This window comes from Galeopterus variegatus, unplaced genomic scaffold (genome assembly GCF_000696425.1).
Source record: "Galeopterus variegatus unplaced genomic scaffold, G_variegatus-3.0.2 Scaffold8667, whole genome shotgun sequence".
NCBI lineage: Eukaryota > Metazoa > Chordata > Mammalia > Dermoptera > Cynocephalidae > Galeopterus > Galeopterus variegatus.
In genome coordinates, this window is record NW_007734778.1 from 78,344 (window position 1) to 84,343 (window position 6,000).

A 6,000-nucleotide genomic window follows, 5' to 3' on the forward strand; every position below is an offset into this window, starting at 1 on the left:
CAGTCTTTGGGGCTGTTAAGGTCTTCCTTGTAGGTTTTTTAAACCAGAAATCTATCTGGGGAACAGCTTTGAGGTAGGCCCTGCCAGAGTAATGCCCAGGGTGGGTGGGAGGAGTACGTGTGGCTACAGGAAAGGTACTTCAGAAGTACCATCCTGGTTTGCCCGGGGCTGGGGGAGGAAGGAAGAAGAGGGAATTCCAAGACTTGGACTTTGACTGCTAAAACTAGAGTAGTCCCAGGCAAGCTGGGACAGTGTGTCACCCTATCATAAGGCCACCTCAAGGAGAACTATAATAATAAGCCTGGGGGGCAGGAGGAGTGAACTAAATGCCTCGGTTTTAGCACATGCCAGAAGATACTTTGGAATGGAAAGTGGTGAGAGAGTGTCTACAAGGCTTAACAATGAACAGGAGTAACCCCTCTATTCTAGCTCACTCACCCCCACCTACTCAGGGTATTGAAATGCAAATGCAAAAAAAAAAGGCTGAAGTCCTGTTTGTTTCTTCTCAGTGCCCTAATGTTATATGCTACCTTGGACTGTCCTTTTGTCTTTTTATGTATGTGTACTGTTAGTCTAATTAGATTGTAAGCTCCTTGAGGGCAGGGACTGTTTCTCCTTTGTCTCTGTAGCCCCATACCTAGTATAGTGCCTTGCACACAATAGGCGCTCAATAAATGTCTGTTGATGATACCTCTTAATGTTGACCCATTGGATTGGTAATTGGGTATAAATACATTCTTCTATTTAAAAAGTACAAGAGATGCAATAGGTTACAATATAGTTCAATTTTAAGTGGGTTTTTACAGGTTTGGTCCTTAAACCTCCAACATTTCTAATGTACAGAGCTGACCTAGATTTGGGTAGGACAATTTCACTGAATTCATTAGGTTTCTAATGCTGGCTGTACTGAGAACACAGGTGAAGTAAAGTTCAGCAAGCTTTGTGTTTTCGCTGTTAGTGAACTGCTCTTAGCACAAATTAAATTTAATATTGACAAATGCTATACCATATGCAGAAAGGCAGAAGGGCAGCTCAGGCTCTGACTTATGTGGATCTACTATGAAAGGAAGGTTCAAATGAGGCACACTAAAGCCTGCTTTAAACTTGGCAGCTTTCTAAAGCTGCTGGGATTGCAACTGGTGGTTTTTCAGGGTGTATAAGAATTAGATACACATTTTTCTAAAAAACAAACAAACAAAAACTTCATTTCCACGAAGCAGATCCAAAATGGTTTCATCTCCACTAGAATATGAGGGGAAAGGAGAACTCTTAGGAAAATGTGTCCTCGGGAGAACCTCCCGGCTCCTGAATCACCACCTGGCCAGCACCTGACATCCAGTTACCTCCTGGCTACAGGAGAGGACAAGACTGCATAGTCAGTCAAGGTGAGTTTGCTGCCACTGGGTGCCTCTACAAGGAACCATGATTGTTACCTTCCTGAGCATATGGAAACTCCAGAACTCCCCTCTTTCATTGTCTACACTTCCACATACGTATTCAATTGTGTGATCACAGTTTCATTTTTTAAAGCACAGGAAAAGGGCTAGAAGACACTACATTAAACTGAGAAGCGTGCTTATTTCTTAATAAATAAGATTATATCCCACATTTTCAAAATTTTTATTATAATCACAAAGTGTTATTTCATAAGACATTAAGAAAGACATTGTAACAGGATTTCAAACAGAATCCCAATAGGGATGTTAGGGGAAAATCTAGGCTATATAATGTCTAACTACACTTAAAAGAATGTCTTTGCTCACTACATAAATCACCTCAAGAGCTGGTGTCTTTAGTTCTTTACTATGTAGCTAGTTCTTTAATTTCAAAACCAAATATAGGAAATCCATGAGATTAAATCAAAATATTTGTAATTATATCTTATCTGCGGAATTTCTACTGTGCTTTGTACAATGTCATTTGAGACATATATATTATTTCATCATAATCCTATTATCCCATTTTGAAAATAAGCAAAATAAGAGACTAAGAGAGGCTGTGTATCTGGCCCCAGGGTGAGGAAGATGAGAACAGACATGCAGCTTGCCTCCTCCCCAGCACGCTTCTAAGTGCTTCACATGTGTAGGTGCATTTGATCCTCACAATAACCCCACAAAATAGGTTCTTTTATTGGCCCCCATTCTACATATGCAAAAATTGAGGCACAAGATGCTCAGGTACTTTCCCTAGGTTATTAAGTGGTTTGATCCTCACAATAACCCCACAAAATAGGTTCTTTTATTGGCCCCCTTCTACATATGCAAAAATTGAGGCACAAGATGCTCAGGTACTTTCCCTAGGTTATTAAGTGGGAAAAGGCAGGTTAGAAGCCAGAGAATCTGTCTCTGGAGTCTCTGTCCTTAGCCACCATGTACTTCTTGGCAGAAATCTAATCCTATCGGTAACAATTTCTAAGAATATTGACTACATAATGTTTGATATGCACCACATAATATATGACAAATATGTAAATTATGAAGCAAACATAAGATCATTACCACTACCCTTGAAGCTACCTGAGTGTTCCTTCTATTGCCTTGGACTTTCTATCAGTAAATAGAACACACTATCCTCCCATTTTCTATTACTACATATGGATATATCTTTAAATACTATATCATGTTGTGTTGCATACTTACAAACATTATAAGACTGTTATAACATGTGTATAGTCTTCCAAAACGTGCTTTTTTCCCAAGATTTACTCATTTTCTTTGCATGTAACTCTAGTTTATTTTCACTATTGTATAATGCCATTGTTGAATATATCATAATTTTCTTTTATCCATTCTTCTATCCATGAACATTTGGGTTTTCTGCTTGTTAGCAATATGTACAATGCTTTTATGAACATTCTTAGAAAGTTCTTCTGGAACATGTGTGCAAGAATTTTTTAGAGTATATACCTAGGAATAAAACTGCTGGGCTATAGAGTAAAATTGTTCACATGTGCCCAATATTGCCAAATTGTTTTCCAAATGGTTGGACATTTTATACTACTAACAGTAGTTTACACATTTTTGCCAACACTTGGTATTTCCAAACTGTAAATTTTTACCCAGCTGATAGATATAAATTATATCTCATTGTGATCTTAATTTGTATTTCTATGTTTTCTTATGAGGTTAAGCATTCTGTTTCTATGTTTGTTCTCCTTTAGCATTAGCCTATCTCAGCTATTCATCTTTGTCCACTTTTCTATTGGGTTATTTTACTTTTTCTTTTTTTCTTTTAAATAATTCTTTAAAAGATAAAAGTATATAGATACTTTTTTGTTCATTATATGTGTTGCAAATATCTTCTTCCAATTGTGGCTTGTCTTTTCTTTTTCATTATGGTGTCTTTCAATGAACTGAAGTTTTTACTTTCAGTGTGGTCATTTTTCTGTTTTATATCTTCTACTACTGATCAATAAGTATTTTCCTATATTTTATTGTAAAAATTTCAAAGTTTTTGACTTTCATGTGAAGTCAGTTATTTGTTTTTTTTTTTTGTATGATGAGAGGTAGGAATCACTTTTGTTTTTAAATAGATACCAACAGTCCCAGGATCAATAAGTATTTTCCTATATTTTATTGTAAAAATTTCAAAGTTTTTGACTTTCATGTGAAGTCAGTTATTTGGTTTTTTTGTATGATGAGAGGTAGGAATCACTTTTGTTTTTAAATAGATACCAACAGTCCCAGCACCATTTACTGGAGAATTCATTCTTCCCCAATGATCTGTATTCACATTTCCATACATGTAGGGACTTATTTCTGTTCTCTGTATTCTAATCAAATTGTCTATCCCTATACGAGGATACCTCAAAAAGTTTGTGGGAAAATAGAATTAAAAGATAATAAAAATCTTTCCATGAACTTTTAAAAGTACCCTTATACTAATATCACACAGTCTTAATAACTACAACTTTATAATAAGTCTTGATATCTTGTAGGATATCAATTTTTGTATATTGATCTTATATCCATCATTACAGCTTAATGAACTGAAATGGTTCTAAAAGTTTATAGACTATATGGATTCTCTTCATGTATAATCATACTTCTATGAATACTGACAGTATTATTTCTTCCTTTCCAATCTTTTTTTTTATATTTTCTTATTTCACTGAGTAGGACTTTGTCCCAGCATTGACTGGGAGTGATAAGAGTAGTCATCCTCATTTTCTTCCCAACCTCAGGGAAAATTGTTCAATATCTTACCATTAATAGTGATGTTAGAGGATATCTAAAAGTGGTTTTTATTTGCATTTCTCTGATGATTAGTGATGTTGAGCATTTTTTCAAGTACCTGCTGGCCATTTGCATGTCTTCCTTTGAAGAATGTCTATTCAGCTCCTTTGCCCATTTTTTAATTGGGTTACTTGATTTTTTACTGTATAGTTGTTTGAGTTCCTTGTATATTCTGGAAATTAATCCCTTGTCAGATGTACAGTTTACAATATGTTCTCCCATTCTATAGATTGTCATTTCACTCTATTGATTGTTTCCTTTGATGTGCAGAAGCTTTTTAGTTTGATGTAATCCCATTTGTTTATTATTTCCTATGTTATTTGTGCTGTTGTGGTCTTATTCATAAAGTCTTTGCCCAGTCCTATTTCCTGAAGTGTCTCCCCTATGTCTTCCTTTAGTAGTTTTATAGTTTCAGGCCTTATATTTAAGTCTTTAATCCATATTGAGTTAATTTTGGTATATGGTGAGAGGTGTAAGTATAGTTTCATTCTCCTGCATTTGGATGTCCGATTTTCCCAGCACCATTTATTGAAGAGGCAGTCTTTTCCCCAGTGTAAATGCTTGTTGCCTTTGTCAAAGATAAGTTGGCTGTACATCTGTGGATTTCTGGTTCTCTCTCTGTTCCATTGGTCTGGGTGTCTATTTTTATGCCAGTACCATGCTGTTTTGGTTACTATAGCTCTGTCGCATAATTTGAAGTCAGGTAGTGTTATTCCTCTTTTTTTTCCCTCAAGATTGCTTTGGCTATTCAGGGCCTTTTGTTGCTCCATATAAATGTTAGGATTGTTTTTTCTATTTCTGTGAAGAATGTCATTGGTATTTTGATGGGGATTGCATTGAATCTGTAGATTGCTTTGGGTAGTATGGACATTTTCACAATGTTGATTCTTCCAGTCCAAGAGCATGGAATGTCCTTCCACCATGTTTTGTCTTCTTTAATTTCGTTCAGTAGTGATTTGTAGTTCTCATTGTAGGGATCTTTCAACTTCTTGGTTGTGTTGATTCCTAGTGTTTTTTGTTTGTTCATTTGGTTTGGTTTGGTTTTGGATGACTATTACAAATGAATTTACTTTCTTGATTTCTTTTTCTGCTAGTTTGTTATTGGAGAATAAAAACACTACCAATTTTGGAGTGTTGATTTTGTATCCTTCAGCATTACTTAAATTGTTAATCAGCTCTATGAGTTTTTTGATAGAGTCTTTAGGTTTTTCTCTATATAGTATCATGTCATCTGCAAACAGGGACAGTTTGACTTCTCACACAGTCAGACTGGCTATTATCAAAAAGACTGAGAATAACAAATGCTGGCAAGGATGTGGAGAATAGGGAACTCTTCTACACTGTTGATAGAACTGTAAATTAGTACAGCCACTATGGAAAACAGTATGGAGGTTTCTCAAACAACTGCAGATAGACTTACCAGATGATCCAGCAATCTCACTTCTGGATCTCACTTCTCATATACCCAAAGGAATGGAAATCATCATACTAAAGGGATACATGCACTCCCATGTTCATTGCAGCTCTATTTACAATAGCCAAGATATAGAACCTGCCTAAATGTCCATCAACAGATGACTGGATAAGGAAAATGTGAGATAGATAGATAGATAGGATGGATGGATGGATGGATAGATAGATAGATAGATAGATAGATAGATAGATAGATAGATAGATAGATAGATAGATAGATAGATAGACACATACACACACAATGTAATACTACTCTGCCATAAAAAAGAATGAAATTCTGCCCTTTGCAGCA